This window comes from Euprymna scolopes, chromosome 27 (genome assembly GCF_053919585.1).
Source record: "Euprymna scolopes isolate OS-2025 chromosome 27, ASM5391958v1, whole genome shotgun sequence".
NCBI lineage: Eukaryota > Metazoa > Mollusca > Cephalopoda > Sepiida > Sepiolidae > Euprymna > Euprymna scolopes.
The window spans coordinates 8,221,682-8,242,350 of NC_136508.1; positions in this window are offsets into that span (position 1 = coordinate 8,221,682).

The following is a 20,669-nucleotide window of genomic DNA, read 5'->3' on the forward strand; positions in this document are numbered from 1 at the left end:
AACTTGGCAGAGTTATAAGTATTTCTCTACATAGGAACCACGCAGAGGTATGCATTTCTCCTATCAATTGATAAAGCTCTGGAGGCCGTTTTTGTAGAACACCCCAGGTAGGTCTTCTAACCACAGCGTGACTTCAGAAATCAAGGTTGCATCATCTCGGAAAGCTGTTCTTTCAAAAACAACTTCATGGCTGGGAAGAGGGGAACGTCAGAGAATACAATGGCAGGAGAGTAGGAAGGATGGGGAGGATTTCATAACCACAGACCCGTGCTTCTGATCTGGCGACATGCGAGTTGTGGACCGGAGCGTTTTCCTGCAGGAGGAGGGTACCTTTGCTGATCTTGCACCATCTCTTGATTTTTATAGCTACCCTTAGTTTCCTCAAAAGTGAAACATAATAAGTTCCTGTAATTGGGGTACCCTTTGCCAGGAAATCTGTCATCACTACTCCGTCCTGGTTCCAGAAGACTATGAGTATAACCTTGCCAGCGGAGAGCTGCACCCTTGCCTTCTTTGGAGGTGGTGAATCCGAGTGCTTCCACTGCATTGACTGGGATTTGGTCTCTGGATCAGAGTGATGGACCCAGTTTTCATCCTGTGTAATCAGTCTTTTGAACAATTTCGACTCATCTTCTTAGCGCATCTCCAAATTCATCCTCGAGCACTCGACGCGTTCCCGCTTCTGGAATGGTGCGAGCTACCTGGGAATCCATCTGGCAGACATCCTATGCATATGCATATGGTCTTGAATGATAGTTTCAACATACCCTGTACTAATCTTGACAGCTTACCTATTTGCCGAATAGTAATGCACCGCTTTTCCAAAATGGCAGCCTCACCATGACGGGCAGATGCCTCATCTATGGCAGAAGGGGCGACCAGGTCTGCGAGCTGTTTCTAAAGGCTTCCAGCCATGTTTGAATTCATCTGCCAGAGTTTTACAGGGTCATATGATGGGGCATTATCACCATAAGTTTCTTTCATTTCATCAAAGTCTCCTGTGGTGTGCGTCTTTTCAAATACTTTAAACCGGATCACTGCTCGACATTCAACAGGCTCAATTTCACACTTGACTCAGTACAAACACCTGTAAAACAGAAACCATATTTACTTCAGATATGTAATTGGACACATAACTCTAAAGATATAAATCATTACACATGAAAAAATTTCAGCTAGATCAGACAACTGGAAGTTGGTCAGAGGCATTACGTATTTTGTGTAATTATATCCATGCAGATATTGTACATGATTTATACTTGCATAATATTTGCGTAAAAAGTTTATAGTAAACACAAAATTGTTCCCATATATATTTATTTATACGTATATATTTTTGTTTAACAAATTTTGCCTACCAAACTCTCCCTAAGTTTTTTGGTCTACGGACATAAAAATCTATATATAAGGTATTTGAATCCACGCAAACTTTATATCTGGGTTTTACCCCGGAAAAAACCGACGCAAAATTGTGATTTTTAAAAAAAAATAAAAATTGCCAGGTGAAGGTCGAACACCCGCATTACGAATGCATAATGTAGTAGCTATTGGTTCATATTTTCATGTTTAGCTTTGCAGAAAACATGTTTTAATAGCCCAGTTATTGCCGGCAGAGGCAAAATGAATAGTGAGCTGAACGTTTTGGTTTCGATTCGTGATGGTGGCGCACGAGTCTTGTTTTATACTTTTTAAAACATTACTATATATTGCACCCAATCATATAATCTATCGATCAAACTTTATGTCTATAAAAGTGAAAGTGTCTGTCTGTGTGTGTGTGTGTATGTATGTGTACTCTCCCTAAACAATGTATCTGTCTGTCAATTTTCAGTCTACAGATTCGAAATTTCATACACAGAGTATTGAGATTGGGGAAAATCTTTCTTATTGGTTTTCGGCCAGAAATTTAACTGCTAAGACGTCAAAGTTGAACGATTTGACCTTTGAGAACTCTACCAAACTCCTCAGCCTTCTTGGGTCTAAACACGTGAAATTGGTTTCTTAGACAGGGTCAAACTTAATAACTTAATTTGAGCCCAAAACAATAAAAGTTAAGGTGTAAATAATAGGGGTCAAAGTTTAAAAAAAGATTGATCACTGGGGTTTCTACGAAATTCTAAGATAATTGCTGGTCTAAACTTTTGAAATTTTACATAAACGGTATTCAGAGATAAGCCAAACCTTTTAATCGGTTTGGGCCGAATATTTTTAGTTACTAATATATAAATATATGTAAGTGTGTTTGCCTGTCTGCCTAAAACAGTCGACAGAGGGGATGGATATTCACAAGATCAGTATCATTTTAGCTCGAGTTTTCAGACTACAAATATTCAAAAATTAGAAAATAATATTGATATATTCACCTTCAACTAGGTACATTTCTTCATGGAGGGGTTGGCTTTTTCGTCAATATTTTTGAAAGTCATACTCTCCTTTCGCTTGTCTAGCCTTAATTTAAACGCACATCAGTTCCGGTTTGACGGTTGTCGTAACAGCAAATACGTCACGTTTTCCTCGTTCTTTTCCTCATTCGCGGTACGGGTTCGAGCCTGCCTTCTTACTACCACATTGTTTTTAGATCAACATGTACCTCCAAACAAATAATTGTTATGATTTTAATTTCATTGCAATAATTATATGTATTTATTAGTGTTGCCGGTGTAGAAAATAATGAATTGACAAGACAATGTTAAGTCATTTTCTAAATACTAATTTTACTTGCGAAAATAAATCAAGTTTACTTTATATACAAACCTAGACATACACCTATATATATACACATATACGTGTGTATATATATGTATATATATATATATATATATATATTGATAGTAAGTTGTAAAACAGATTTATTATCTGCGTCTTCATTTGCTTCATTAATATACTAATAAATATAATGGATACATATTGCTAACTTGTCGCTCATGTGTAACCCTATTTCATGTCTTCCAAATGTGAAATTTTGGTTCGATTAAATTTATATTACATTTTGTAGCTCATTCAACTTCCTTTTTCATATCTTAAATCCGTCAATCAAACTGTCTATAAAATTGTGTATACAGGTTGTCTACGCATTTCTAATATTGAAAATAAATATGTCGATGGACATACCATTTTTATTTCGTTCGATGTATTGTTCAAAAATCTTAGAAAATGCCAAGCTTTCTTGTATTGCGTCAAACCTGTTCAATTTTCATTACATCAAAATAAAATTCATATATTACTTATACGGTTGACAGGATTAAATGGGCATGTCAGTTAAAGAACATAGAAATTACTTTTGTCTAACAAAGCATGTCCTTATCTTCAATACGATTTCATATTGCTAAAATTTGATAGATGAGTCTTTCCTTGGTCCGCTTACAAAGAAGTCAAGCGAAATTATTATGAAAAAACTTTTTCAGGATTTTTCCAGCACGAACTATATAAGATTATATTTGTATTAGTTTGAACGTCAATAAAATTGTGTAACTTATTTCGATGTATAACACGATGCTGTGGCTATGGGCGGTGACATCTTTTCCAATTCCCAGCAGAAAAAAAAGGTAATGTTATTTAAATATGTATGTGGCCACAGATATTTCGATTATATATGGTTAGAATAGTGATACTTATATATATATATATATATATATATATATATATATATATATATATATATATTTATATATATATGTGTGTGTGTGTGTGATGTGTGTGTGGGTGTGTTTGTATCAGCTAATGTACTATAATATGATCAATTGAGGCAATATATGTTCATACACACACACATATATATACATATGTACACACATATACACATATATGTATGTATATATATATATATATATATATATGTATATATTATCGCCATTAATCTATTTAGAAGAAACAATGTTAATCCTGTCAGTACAAGATGTGTTATGATTTAATGTATATTAAAAGAAGGTGGTTGGGGAGTGCAAGTAAGGTTTTACTTCAAACCAATGCATTTTATGCCGCAAGTCTAATGTCTATATTTGCTGTTATATACTTCAGATGGTTTATGTATTGTATATATGTTACTTTTACCACATAGCCTCAAACTATTGATTTCTATTTTATCATTAAATTCGTTGCTCAAGTTTAAAGAATAGAGAGTTTTTAATAATGAAATGATGATCTGGTGAAGGCTACACGTTAAAAGTTCCGCATTATAAACAATGTTATGCTTCTTACATATTTTAAAAAGTCCTGTCTTTAATCATATACATTATTTAGACATTTAGATATCGAATACGTTTTTAATGATTACCTTATTTCATTAATTATTTGAATGAGTCGTTTAAAACGTGTTATTATTCTGTTATTTATACAACCATTAGCATCGTTTAACAAAGAAAGTGCATAAGAATATGCATGAAACGTTACTAAAATTTATATTTTCATTGTATTTATTTATAATACACAACTGTAATAACGCTTTATAATTTTACATAAAGTAACAGTATTTCTTTCATATACATGGCAGTTTATATGAAAAAATAATGTCTGAATAGGGAACAGTTATAAAGTTGTGTAAAACTAATTTCAGCTATATTTAATACAGTTAAACACCATTTTGTGTGTTTTGAAAAATATATTTAAATTCATGAATCCCACAGAAAGTTGTTGTCTTATGACCATATTAATACTAGGGCTAGTACAACAGCATATTCTTTTCATATATTTTACTCTCGATTGTTTATCCGTTGATACCCTGTATGCTTTTATATAGAGTGATGTGGTGTTCGGTTGATTAACACTGCCATACACTGTCGGATATATACTAGAAAGGCAAAACAATAAAAGAATATACTATTGTCATAGACTTATTATTGTTACATGGGGGTTATATTAGAAGGAATGGCGCATGTATTTGTTGTTAATATTAGAGTGTTCATGTTGGTGTGCAAATATATCACGTATATATAAAGAGAGAGAAAGTTCTGTATATATAAAGAGGCAGTGTAAATTTTAAAGGGGCTGACGGGAACATGTAATACACTTTGGATGAGGGGAGATATATAGATATATATTGATAGATAGACCGTGAGATAGTGTGTTTGACATTTATACAGTTGCATTGTTCTGTGAATGGGAGTGTTTCTATAACATTGACACATATATTTCTTTACCTATTTTTGAGATGATAATTTACACAAAGTTCTTTATAATATAAATTCACAATACCTTTCTGTTGTTGAATAACACGAAGACGCAGATTAAAAATTATGATGATATTCGTTTATTCCATTCTGATCAGTCAATGGCTTTGCATCGAGGAATTAAAGTCTCTACATTATTCTTCGCTTCCAAGGTTCCATGTCAGCTCTGTCTCTGACTCCTCTCTTCTTCCCTGACTAACTGACTGACTTACACTTTGCCAAGCTCCATCAATATTGAAAACTCATGACGTCATTGGATGCCCAACATGTGCATATTAGACACGCGGCCTGACACGCCTCACATGTCCATAATGCGGCCTCTCTAACCTACTTTTTGATTAACCCATTTTACAAATATTTTTCATTGTCCGTTTTTAAATTGCGTATTTATACCGAAACAAAATTATATAATTACATTCCTTTTTCAATGAACAGATATCTAACTATTTTATGCGAACGAAGCAATGGTAATTCTACATTCCATTTTCAAAACATTCTGTATTTTTTTAAATTTTAACTTATGATCGGAATGCTCAATTCTAAATCTAGCTTCGCAAGTTGGAATCCTCGGCTATCATACCTCATATTTACTCACTTACACAAACAGGCGGCTGTTCTGTAACATTATTACATATATATATATATATATATACACATCATTTTATTAATTATATGTTGCATTTAAGGAATTTAGATTTGATCAATGACTTCATTTTGAAACGATTGGCATTTTATTCCTGCTCAGAAACTGTTCATTGCAGCAAGAATTTGGACAGTGGAAATAAGAAAACGAATAAGTATTTTCCGCATAATTGTGTGTCTTGAACTCTTATGCACAAATTAGAGGTGCAAACTGATACACAACTACTATTGGATGCACATTGATGGGTTTGTTTTGTAGTTAAATTAATATTAAATGTATAACCTACTCGATACAATTTTATTAGAGAATTTATTTCAATTTTATAGATTTTTTGAATGGAATATTTGGAGGAGAGCTGAGTAAATACAACATAGTAATTAGTAACTTTTTTGCAAAGTTGCCCGCCGTACATATGTAATGAGTAACAGTAAAACCAGATATATGAGGGACATAGTTTGTACACGTTACACAACTCTAATCGTTACAAGGTGATCTGTACATACGACGTTATTAATAAAGTTATGTGGTCAAGTCATCTTCGTTCTGTATGTCTTCTGAAAATATGTGATTTTTATTATTTAATAGGAAACCATTATTTTTCTACATAAAGAAAAGCATGGTAGTATACTTAAATTAATGTGGTTTGCCTCATAATTATCAGGAATAAGAAAACCAGTTCAATTGGAACAGAATGAAAGGCTTACTTTTACTAACAGAAATTGCAACAGCATTCTCTTTAATCCAAGCCAAACGGCATGCGTGTCTCAGAAAAAAAAGCCGTCCTTATAAAGCCACTGATTTGTAAATAAAACAATCATTATGGTTTAGTTTTATATAGGCATCACCACTTATGAAGGTCCAGGGGCCATTCGAGGATAATGGTTAAGAGTGTACAGTGGTCAATTAGGCAATGCAGTAATTGTCAGTTATGGAAATTCAGTCAATTTTTAAACTTAAGGGGAACGGCTTATAAAGAACGTGTTTACATTGGACTTGAAGACAACCATATTATAGTCAGATGGAAAGTAGGAAAGCGGAAGACAGTTTCACAGGCGTGCAGTTCTAAAACAGAAGATGTTTTCATGGAAACGTGTAGGCACAGATAAAGAGTAGAGGAATTATTGATAGTGTTTTCAGTTAGACGAATGTTTCTTGTGAAGGTTTGGCAAGGGAGGTCACAGATTGAAGCTCTGTGGACCACTTGTCAAGAAAATAACGATACAGCAAAGAAAACTCGCTACATCTTTTCTGAGAGATAGTCGTTGTTGGGAAGGAAAAAGGACATATCCTATGAGGATGCGAAGTCTATTTTGAACTCTATCAAGAAAGGATTAGTCATTTTTAGCAGCTCTTGCTCATATGTGGGAACAGTATTCAATCATTTGACGAACTTGGCTATTATATAGATAGAAAATTGCATCAGCAGAGAGAGATCTACGGGATCGATAGGAGGATCCCATAATTTTTCCAGCGGCTTTGGCAATAGATTTGATGTACGTGTTCCATTTCAGATTAGGAGTAACGATCAACCCCAGAATCTTGTCAAAACTTGAAACCCCCCGAAGACGAGAGCCATTAATTTTAATTGATGCCTGATGAGGAGCAGAGCGTTGATGATATAAGCGTAGAAGCTTTGATATGTGTTTTCGAGTGAAACGTATGCCCTTGTCAGTCACTTGAATTATATATTTACAATCTTTTGGGGTCTTTCAACACATAGGTAAATAGGTGTAATTATCATATAATAAACTGTTTGGCGCCAAAATCAAAGTTTTTAAAAAGTATTAAATGAAGTTAAAATGGCAAAACAATTTCTATCCATTATTTTGCATAGAATGTGTTAATCATAACACTTTGTTGAATTAAATTATTGCTCTACCTCAAATATTGACGTTTAAGAATTGCAAGCTATATTACTCCATAGCCTTATCCGAAAGCAAATGCCGTTGTTAGTGAAATTAATTTTAATATTAGTTTTTTCTGTTGTTTTCCGTTTCTTCTGTCTCAGAATTTTATGAACATACCGAATCAAATAATAGAAATTATGTGAATAATTGAAAATGAACCTAATGCTCCATCGATCTTATAATGTACTGCGTCATGATCGCAAAAATGTAATATCTACATTAATTGCGATTAAGAACTATACAAAAGGTTGCACGTCTAGAAGTTACATGTAAATACGACAAAAATCAGATACTTATGTAATATTTAATAGTTAATAATTCTCTCTACAATAAACGCGGAATATTTAAATCTAAATAGTATATCATCATTTAATGAACCTAATCGTACTTTGCGTAAAAGTTCTGGGTTTACTAATTCAGACCTGGAGTTATTGAGCAGCATCTAAAGACGTTATTTAAAAGTAAAAAAAAGCAATGAGAATGAAAGAGAAACAACCTATCCAAGAATTACAATAATATTTTTTCGAGATAACAATGCGTATTCGTTTATTTTTCTAGTGTGTAATGTAATCATTGAATACAACAATGTTAGTTTGCTTTGTAAAAAAAAAAGCGTCGCTATTTTTTGGAATAATACTAAACATATTATCAACATCAACGTATATATATATATATATATATATATATATATATATATATATATATATATATACATATATATATACATATATATAACCAATCTGCTAGGAGTTTAATTTTGTCAGGCAACGCTTCTATTTAGGCATTGATAAGTTAGACGTTTTTTGCTGGCCATCATGATTTTAATTAGAATGCGTAATATTTTTTTTATTAATATTCGTTTCTCCCATATATATTTTAGTGGTAAAATTAGAGACACTCACTGACTACATACTAAAGAAGCGTGCAGGTTTTCAACATCACTGAGTTAATTAGATTCAAACTTTGGAGTTTTAGTTTGCTAGTTCGGATATTTAAACACTTATTTGAGTCAGCTCCCATAATAGTGTTGTCTCTTTTGTATGTGATACGTTGGCCATTAAGTAATTATATAACATAGTGCAGACGAGCATATGGAGATGTACGCAAATACAGAAGCCGTGTTTGTGGTGACGTCACGGCAAGGAATAAGGAAATATAAATAGACAAACGCGTGCGTCTGCATGTTAACACATATGTTACTTTACAATTATATACATGTTTTTACTTCTATTAACCCTGGACCGAATGTGGAAAATAATATAACGATTAAAACCTTTTTAAATAATAAGCGTATTTTTCATATCATATATTAATTAGGATGCTATTTCTGATGATGTTTTTTTTTATTTATATGACATACGCATATTTACTTATAATCTAAACGGGCGACTTCATGTCATCGATAAATGTATTTGAAATTTTCGACCCAGTTTTCTCTGTTATCGAATATGTCTAGATTGTCCTCTGAATATCCGACGATTATCTAGTAAAATTATTTCCTCGCAAAGAATATAATACTACTTATCCAACTCATCTATACCGTGTTAAGAATATAATATAAATTGCAACTCAACGAGTATGTAACCGTATCTGCTACTACTGAACATCGAGGTTTTTTTCTCGGAAATTATGTACTGGTGAACATTAATATATACTGAAAATAGTTTTTTCACATTTCAAAATAAATATTTTACAATGTAAAATACATAAAAAATACAGTAAAATGTAATAAAAATACAGTTTACAAAAATGATACAATATTACATCTTATAGAAATCGTTGTTTACATTAACTTTATTATGTTTTATATGTACATATTCATATATATATATATATATATACATATATATATATATATATATATATTATGTTATTTTATATGTTCTGATATTAACTTTTATATCAGCTAATATATAAACGTATGCATTCCTGCTTAAATCTCAGTTTTGGAAAGGTATATTTAAAGATTTTTATATGAAAGCATCGACTAAGTGAAGATTTATATTATACTGTTTTATTTTGTTCTGCAGTAGAAATAATTTCGGTCAGTTCCACTTGTTTTTATTGGTTAATCAACCGTTCTGTTCACTACAGAACAGCTCGATAGGCACAAATGTACTGTGTGTAATTTTTCCAAACTTCTCCAGGCATACTGCCAATTGATGAAGTTAAGTATATTGAATGGTTTGAAAAAATTCTATTCGATGATATCGACCGATATAAATACAGAAAATACATTCTATACAAATGTAAATGTAAAAGGTAATATGAAATCTAACAAATCACTAGAATTAAACATGGCATGCATATTTATTAGAGCAATAACTTGTCTTTAAGTATTTCTAAATAATATCATCATCATCACTATGCAGTCCGTCAGTATTGACGATGACTAGCAGTGGCCTCGGTGTTTTATACGTCGGTATAATCTTGGCTCCTTATTTGCTTGTGCAGCTTAGGTGTAGTGTATGTTGCGCATCAGATAAAGACCCTCTGAACCTTCAATTCTCATTTCCAGTGGAGCGAACCTGCGAAAACTGGCGCCAGAGGAGGCCGCAGCTTCTTGCCGAGAGTAATCTCAGTGAGGTAGACAGCCGCTCTATCGTGTCTGCTCCTACGCCTTTTGTTTCTGGGTGAGGTTCAATAACCTTTTCAGAAAAAAACTACAAGGCAGCAATAGGATTGTAAGTCCGAGTTTCCATGACTTAGTCTTTTCTTGTGATAAGGCCCGCAATGTTTGATTTGGAGGTTTAGCCTTGTTTTCAAGACACCCAGTTATCGCATGTGGCCAACGTAGAAGCACTGTAGGACTGTTGGGATAGACAGCATACGTACTGGCAGGGAAGGCTTATGCATAGCTGCTCCCTTTTCACCATGAGGTGAGCCAGCAAGCATGAAAACAACACTTATACCTAACACACTAGACGCATCACATCCCCTTGCCGGATTAAGAATTAAACACTCACACGCCTAAATAATTATTGTAATATGCAAATAATATACTAGCTGTTGAAAAAATATTAAAATAGTTCAATATAAATAAAATTACCGCATATATTTCCGGTTTCATATCAATGCCTGTAAATATAACATACGGAGTTTTACTATATCCTCATAAAGAAAATAGATTATGGCTGAGATAATGTTTTTGATGATCGGGGCTACACGTCTTTCTTATTATACTGCACTAGTGTAGATCCTGTAATAGTTGTCTCGTTATGAAATAAAACATACTTAATCACTGGGTTAAACGATGAAATTTTCACCCTAGATAAGACGGTATGATTCCATTTCCGTTATATGAAACCGGATTTATTTTTCTGTTGCACACTATGTAATATTTGGCGCGTTGTGTAAAATTATCCAGAGCGATAGGAGCCTTTTATCACGTTTGAAATTTGCATAATCTTCGACGAGATAAACCTGAGGTGTACCGCTGTACAATTCATGCTTTCTACCGATGCAAATTATGCCCAGAGGATCATTGCAACCACCCTGAAAATGCATCCCCAGATTGCCACAGCGTAATGTAAAGAAAGTTTCCGGCCAAGGTCATGACTTTGGTCTTATTTCAAGTGTAAGTTACATGATGCCACCTAACAATTTCGAAGCAAGTTTGAAAGTCAACACTAAAGTAAACCTGGATCTGCTAGACAATGTGATGATACCCCGGTGCTATCAGGTGACAATGTCGCACAGGGTGTGACAACACGACTGGGTGTCGACACTCCCCCCTCCCCCCAAAAAAAACTTGGCTTCAGAAGCACTGCTACGACTTTGTCCCCTTCTTTCACTGGTGTCCTCCTCATCTAACCTGAATATTTGGAATATTTCGTTTGGTTATACGTCGAAAACATCACAAACATAACCTGCCACAACGCCATACACAGACTGATCGCCGCGATCCGCTGAGTATTCGCCAAGCTCCTGTCGGCGAATTGAAAAAAGTCGTGCTCCCAGTGCAAGAAGCTTATCGAGGCAATAATTTGGAATGAAGGAGTCTACATTGAATAGTGCACTTTTTCGACAAAATACAATTACCTGAACAGATTTTTCAATAACATTTTAAAACGAGTGTTTATTTTGTAAAGAAAAAAAAGCTCGCGTTGCAGCTATTTGGCTTTAAAGTGGTCAATGTAATACATATGTTATTTAATTTGCAGATTTCACTCAACGCCTCTTATGGATAGTATACTGAAATTTTCAAACCACGCGCGATCACGCGTAATTATCCAGCTACAGAAAAATCCGCAGGTAAAATCATGTGGACTTCAACTCAACTTCTTCCATTCAACACCATGCCGAAGAATAAGAGAAACAATATATATATATATATATATATATATATATATATATATATATATATATATATATATATATAAAGGAGTGTATATCTCCAAATATATCTCTCCCTTTAAAAAAATAAACACTCGTTTATTTTGTAAAGACAAAAAAAACTCGCGTTGCAACTATTTGGCTTTAAAATGTTCAATGTAACACATATCTTACACACACACACACACTCATATATATATATATATATATATATATATATATATATATATATATATATATATATATATATATATATAGGCTGGGTAGGTTTAGTCATTAGAGGCGTTGAGTGAAATTTGAAAATCAAATAAGAGACGTATTACATTTAACACATTAAAGCCAAATAAAAACGCGATTTAAAAAAAAAGAGGGAGATATATTTCGGAGATATACACTCCTTTTTCAATCTGTATATATATATATATATATATATATATATATATATATATATATACATATATATATATATATATATATATTTCTTATTCTTCGTCATGATGTTGAATCGAAGAATTTTAGGTTACGTCCACTTGATGTTAGTTGTTGTTTTTTTTTTCTCTAATTACGCGTGGTCGAGCGTCATTTGTCTGGGTTGGTTTATCCATTAAACGCGTTGAGTGAAATTTAAAAAAAAAACAAATAAGAGATGAACAGCCCATACTTTATTTGGGTTTAAAGTGTTATATGTAACACGTCTCTTATTTGATTTTAAAATTTCACTCAACGCCTTTAATGGATATATACATATATATGTACAGATTGAAAAAGGAGCATATATATCCTAAATATATCACCCTCTTTAAAAAAATAAACATCAGTTTATTTTATAATTTTTTTTAATCGCGTTTTTATTTGGTTTTAAAGTGTTAAATGTAACATGGTTTAGTAGTATGTTCTGTTAATCATCTGGATAAGTATCTGGAAAGCGCATATAACTATATATATATATATATATATACACATATATATACATATATATATATATATATTTATGTATTTATTTATATGTGCGTGTGTGTGTATCTTTTTTTTTTTTTTTTTTTTACAAAGGCATCACCACTTTATCAAGGCCAAGAGGCCACTCAAGGATAAGGGTTAAAGAGTGTACAGTAGAAATTGGTCAATATAGTAATCATTAGTAATGAAAATTTGGTAAATTTAATAACTTATATGGAACGGCTCATCAAGAACTTATTTACTTTAGACTTGAACACGACCATATTGTAGTCAGCCGGAAAGCAGGAAAACGGAAGACAATTCAACAAGCGTGCAGTTCTAAGAAAGAAGTTTTGTTCATGGAATCTACGGTTAGGTTTAGGCACAGATAAAGAGTGGGGGAAATTATTGATAGTGTTTACAGCTAGACAAGTGTTTCTTGTGAAAGTTTGGCGAGGGGGGACCAAAGATTGAAGCTCAGTTGAACACTTTCCATGAAAATAACGATACATCAGAGACAAACTCGCAACATCTCTTCTGTGAGATAGAGGTTGCAAGGAGGAGAAAAGGGCATCTCCTACGAGGCTACGAAGTCTATTTTGAACTCTATCAAGGCAGGACAAGTCCTTTCTAGCAGCTCCTGCCCAGATGTGGCAACAGTATTCCATCCTTGGACGTACCTGGCTCTTATATAGGTAGAGAATAGCATCAGCAGTGAGATATCTACTGGATCGATAGAAAGATCCCACCATTTTTCCAGCGGCCTTGGCAACATATTTGATATACGTGTTCCATTTAAGATCAGGAGTAATGGTCAAGCCCAGAAGCTTGTAAAAACTTAAGGCCTCCTGAAGACGAGAGCCATTCATTTCAATTGATGACAAATGTGGATTAGAATGTTGATGATGTAAAGAGAGAAGCTCGGTTTTAGATGCATTAAAAGTAACCAGCCACTCCTTTCCCCATTGTACTACGTGCTCAAGATCAGAGGAGAGAGAATTGGAGAGAACTTGGTCGTTTACTGTCTTAGATGTGCTACCATAAATGGTAGTGTCGTCAGCATAAATGTCTACAAATGATGTAAGGATATGATTTGGAAGATCATTAATGTAGATAGGCATTCCAACATAATAAAACATATAAAAATATTTATTTTGTTTTTTTCAGAAAACAGATTTCCACTTGGTATGGAAAATAAGAATAAAATTCGTAGAATGTTCATATAAAAAAAAAAAAAAACCTTTACAGTTTTTATTTGCATATTTAAAAATCGAAACTATGTGCACACTTTCAATCGCACGGCTTTGTTTATATATATATATATATATATATATATATATATATATATATATATATATATATATATATATATATATATATATATATATATATATATATATATATATATATATATATATATATATATATATATATATATATATATATATATATATATATATATATATATATATATATATATATATATATATATATATATATATATATATATATATATATATATATATATATATATATATATATATATATATATATATATATATATATATATATATATATATATATATATATATATATATATATATATATATATATATATATATATATATATATATATATATATATATATGTGAGCCGAATTCAAGAAACCGGAATTGTAATACTAATCAGCGGTTTACACTCCCACGAAAGACGATTGTAGATTTATATTATGGGTTGCATCTTTCTTCTTTTCCTTCTCTCTCCCTCTTTCTTTCTCTTTTTGTATATATATATATATATATATATATATATATATATATACACATATATACGTATATATACATATATATATACATATATACGTATATATATACATATGTATATATGCATATATATGTATATATAAACATATATATATGTATATATATATATATGCATATATATATGTATATATATGTATATATACATATATATATATGTATATACACATATATATGTATATATACACACAGTTGTATATATATCTATATATACACATATGTATATATATGTATATATATCCAAATATATATGTATGTATACACACGTATATGTGTATATATATGTATATATATGTATGTATATATATATATATATATATATATATTAATTTATAGGTATATTAAACATGTGAATATTACCATGCGAATACTACTCTTATTACTTGTTGAAGTAATTTTTATAGCTTCAATATATTCTTTTAAAGAAGAAAATCTTTGCTCGCCAACGGAAACTAAAAGGCACTTACATATTATATTCGTCTTGTATCCTGTTTCGATGTTACAAATTACAAATCAGAGAAGTTTTTATAGTTTTGGGTAGAAGCATGCCAAATAACGCTCTATTAAGACGTATTTTAACCGACGTTTTTTCTTGAAATAAATGTCAGCACCCAAGTAGCGATATCGTTTCAGAATGTAGTTAAAATACAATAGAATATTAGTGAAGATTGACTCAAAGACAAAAATATACATATCATCGACCACTTGTGAGTCCTCATAACACCTGTATTTATTTTGCGTATACAGAGACAACTGAGGTAGATTTACTGACCGCACCTCGATTTGCTTGAAATGAGTTTTCGATCATAAAATAAATTACAACCCGTCAGTGAAAAAAGTCAATTAACAATTATCTCTAACTAAAGTATATAAATCATTGAGTACTTAGGTGATACTTCCATACGATTTTCTTGGGATTAACGGCGTGGCAATACTGTTAACATATTAAGGGTTAAAATATAATCAACACTTAAACTGACCATTTATTTAACTGAATTAGAATGACCATTGACACTACTAGAAAAAATTAAAGCACAAAATGGAGTCTAACAATCAATTGTCTCAAACGGTATACCAACTACACAGTCCGCAGTTAATAAGAGAATATAAGAGAACAGTTAAAAAATGCCTTTGAAAGAAAGCCATCAATGCCCCGATCAGTGTTTGCATTATTTCGGTTTTTTGTAGCTCTATGGTGTCAGCGGATTGCTCCGAAGTGTAACAATCTTTATTTTATCCCTACATATTGAGATCAACCTGACTTATATATATATATACATATATATATATATATATATATATATATATATATATATAGATATAGATATAGATATAGATATATATAGAGAGAGATATAGATATAGATATATAGATATATACATATATATATATGTATGTGTGTGTGTGTGTGCATACGAGTGTATGTTTGTATGTTGTCCATGTGTATGTCATAAGGTATGTTTATATAGTATAAATCTAAGTCCTATTCATTGAACAATGTGCTGACGGTCCAGTATACATTTTTGCGTTCTTAGTCTAAAGCATAGAACGTGTATCATCACGTCCTCACACAGTTAGAATTAGTGTTATTTCTTAGAACATTTTAGAGTGGATGGGAAAGTTCCACTTATTTCGTGAAACGTTCAAAAATGGGTCCTAGTTCAAATAATTGGTTATACATTTTGTATATTACTCTTAGTTTAGTGTTTATGTTTAATTTTACCACTTAATAAGCTTGTTATGTTGGCACTTTATCCGTTTGGAATGCTACAGGTTTTGTTTCTATTCTAGATGATGGCACTTACACACCTTTTAACGTTTGTAACTTACAACTCTATAATAATACATCCGAAATTTGGGAAAATTAATATATCATATCTTAGCGTGTTTTACGCCCGGGCAAAATCGGCCCAACACGCTAGAACTTGTCCATACAATTTTATAGGATTCGAAACATTTTAGGAGACCAATACACATCGACGGAATTCTAAAATAACACGAGCTTCAAAACAACAATTTAAATTATTCATTAATTAACCTACGTGTGTTGCAGTTAATGAGCTTAGAGCATAACAGGTTATGTAAATATAGAGGCCATGAGTGGTAATAAATATTCAAAAGAGCACGTCTTCCAAGTTTGTTTTTAAGACAGACACGTATTGAACACAATGAAACTAATTAACCTACACTCTTTCTACTTTAGTTCTTTCTAATGCCGGTCATTATACAAAACACGTCTTATTAAGTATTTAAGTAAACTGCAAACCAAGAAATTGTAGAAGGGAACTTCGATCGAATTAAGAATAGAGAAAGTCATGGACAAAGATGGGTGGTGAGATAACGAAATCGACTGATAAAAATCTTGAAAACTGATGAAGGCCTACATATATATATATATATATATATATATATATATATATATATTTATATATATATATATATATGTGTGTGTGTGTGTGTGTGTGTGTGTATAGATATAAATGTAAATGTTGGTTCGTTCGGAGTTAATTGTCTAAAAAAACACTGGACGGATGGCTTCCACGTTTTGGTATAATATGTTTACTATATCCATGTGTGTTTTTATATATTTCTTTTTAATTCTAACATTATACTTAATTTTTCTATGATAAATAGCTGGATTTCTTTGTACCCAGAGGCCATTTTTTTATTTAGGGACAATTATTTATTACCTCTGCGGGCACCTGACTTGTGTTACAATTTTAGCGGTGTTCCTGCTAGATCTGGAGATTTCGTTTTCAATCTAGCGGGACATTCTAGAAAATCTGGAGGTATTTGGCACCCAGACACCTGCATTGAATTGCTTGAAAATACTTTAAAACATAAAATAAACTCATTCATGTAAGTAAAACAAAGTAGCATTTATTGTCTTTGGTAACAATTATTTATTGATTATTTGTTTTGTTTTTCACCTTTTTTTCGACTAACCATTCTTAAATCTAACTATAAAATCGATTTTTCCAAGTATATATTAGGTGGGGGGCATTCCAATCTCCCCGAAGGGGTTTGCATTACTGTACACTGGTTTGTATTACTGTAGACATAGATTCGAAAAAGTTGTCAAAAAAATATATAACAAAAAAATGTTATCAAAGGCAAGATAAGTTACTTTTCTGCCAAACTGGCTAGCGATTTTCTGGACATTTCTTTCTCCTGATCTCGCGTTTTTTTTTTTTTAATCTCAGTTGACGACATTGCATCACTAAAAAAACACCACAGGCTTAATGTAAACAGAATGTGTTTACAATATCGGTAAATTTTCAATGGGTTTATTGATAATGTAACCATGTGATTGAACTTTGATTTAAATTAACCAAACGTGGTCGAAAAATGAATGCCGACGCTCAAAGTGTATACACATTTCTCCCTTTACTTAAAAATTCCTCCCTTTACTTAAAAATTCGACAAAAATCAGGAAATTAACGAATTTTAATGAAAATTGCAGGATTTTTCAAATAATGATCGCAGAATATAATTAACTAATTATTTTTACTTAATTCTGGGTGAAAATGGTTTATTTTGTTTAAACAAAAAATACCTTTACCACAGTTATGGTTTTCAGTAGTAAATAAAAAACGCAAGAACTTATTTTTGCTTTTTTAAAGCATCGTAATTTGTAACAATAAAAAAATTTTTTTACAGTAACATTACGAAAAAAAAACCCTAATGCCCGTATTAATGTATTCGATATAACTCGAAGAAAAATGAATTATAGGATACTATTCAGGAAATTAAAGATTCAATTAGATTCCTATTTCAGTCACCTAAATTATTTAGGGGGAAATGTGTTTAGGAATTTATTGCCAAACCTTAATATTGTTTTTTTGGTAAATATCCAGATAGGCTACTACAGAATACCGACCACTCTAATTTGTTTGAGGGTCATTTGATGTTGGGGCGCGCGCTCTCGCCCCCAATGTACAAAGTAAAATCTTCGGAAAATGTTAAATGGTGTTCTAATTGGTAAATGTCGGTGCGTTACTAACGGAAAATTTGAAAATTCGATGTTCCAGGTAAAAAAAACACCCAGATAAATGACCCCCCCTACTCCAACTTGGTGTGCTTTCCTTTTCTTATTTTATTTCTTTTTCAGCTAATTTTAAATTTTCAACCCAAAAAGAGCTATAATATATTTTTGAAAATTAGAAAATTCTATGTCCTGGAAAAAAATCCCCTCCCCCCCAACATTGTTTGCTTGGTGAAGCCGTCGTTTATGCTACAGCGTGCATGCGCGTAGCATAAACGGATGCTGCAAAATGGTGGAAAGAAGTTCGTGGGTTCAGTAGTAAATACCATGCAAACGGTAAATTTGCCCCAAGTTTGGCTATCAGATTCGTTGTCAGCGACCTCAATTACCTACAAAAAAATAAATTAGAGTGGTCGGTGTTCTGTAGTAGCGTATCTGGATATTTACCCTTTTTTTCTTGCTTAAAAAATAGCATTAATACAGTACGGTAAACTGACTTTTTCGTTTAAAAATGGAATTATTTCCCTTTTGTAATTAACTTTACATTTTTTTTTTAATAAATATTTTGTGGGGTTTGTACACATGGATTCGAAAAAGTTGTCCAAATAGAAATATATAAAAATTAAATGTTATCAAAGGCAAGATCAGTTACTTTTCTACCAAACTGGATATATCTTTCATGTTTTTATTCAATGTAACATGTTTATTCAGCTCGTAAACCATACAGTGTTTACCGATGCATTGGAACATTCAAGATGGCGTCTGATTCTCTCTTTAACACGGTAAGTGTGAGAAAAGATGTTACAAATAAAAAACCGGATAAAATACTGTAAAAAACCCGCTCAATATATGTTACCGTGACATAGGTTGACATATATTCGGCGGGGTTTTAATAGTATTTTGTATAGTTTTTTTTTTTATTTATAACACCTTTTTCCATACTTACGGTGTTAAAGAGGGTGTGAGACGCAATCTTGAATTTTCGAATAAATCGGTAAACACTATGTTTTTTTAGCTGAATAAATATGTTACATTGAATAAACACACAAAAAATATTTCCTTTTTGCAGAAAAGTAACTTATCTTGCCTTTGATAACATTTATTTGTTATATATTTGTTTTTTGACAACTTTTTCGAATCAATGTGTACAGTAATACCAACACCCATATTGTGTTTTATATACCTAAAGTACAATTGTTTAATATTACTGTTTTGATTATATTCGTTTGGGGCACACAATTAAAAAATTAAGAAAGATTAAAATGAAGCGAAATTTAAGTTTCCGTTCCATTTTTACAACACCCGAAAAACAGTGCATATTCAGCAAGTTTTATCGTAATTTATAAGCATATTGAAACACTAAATCCACATTTTATTTATTTTTTTGCATAATTAATGATGGAATTGTTTTTCTGTTTATTTTCTTAATATCAGTTAAAAAAATAAATAATTTGTACATTCTCTTGAAAAAAGAATCAAACTTTTCTCTACTTTCACATGTGTTCCATTTTAACAAACTAAGCTACAGCAACGCGTGGCCGGGTACAGTTTGTATATATATATATATATATATATATATATATATATATATATATATATATATATTATATATATATACGTGTTTGTGTGTGTTTATACTAGCATAGATATATCCTTTTTTAAAAGAAGTAAGTGCGATACAGTATGTGTAACTTATTCAACATTAAAAATGAGAATAGATAAGTTTTTTTTGTAAAAATACTTATAAACAGTTCGCATAAGAACACTCCAATGCATCGAATTCTATATGGCTTGAAATATGTAAATAAAAAACAGGTTATTAAAAAGATTCAAAAGAAAGATTTTTAGGGGGATTTGTAATCGTATGAATTTCATATG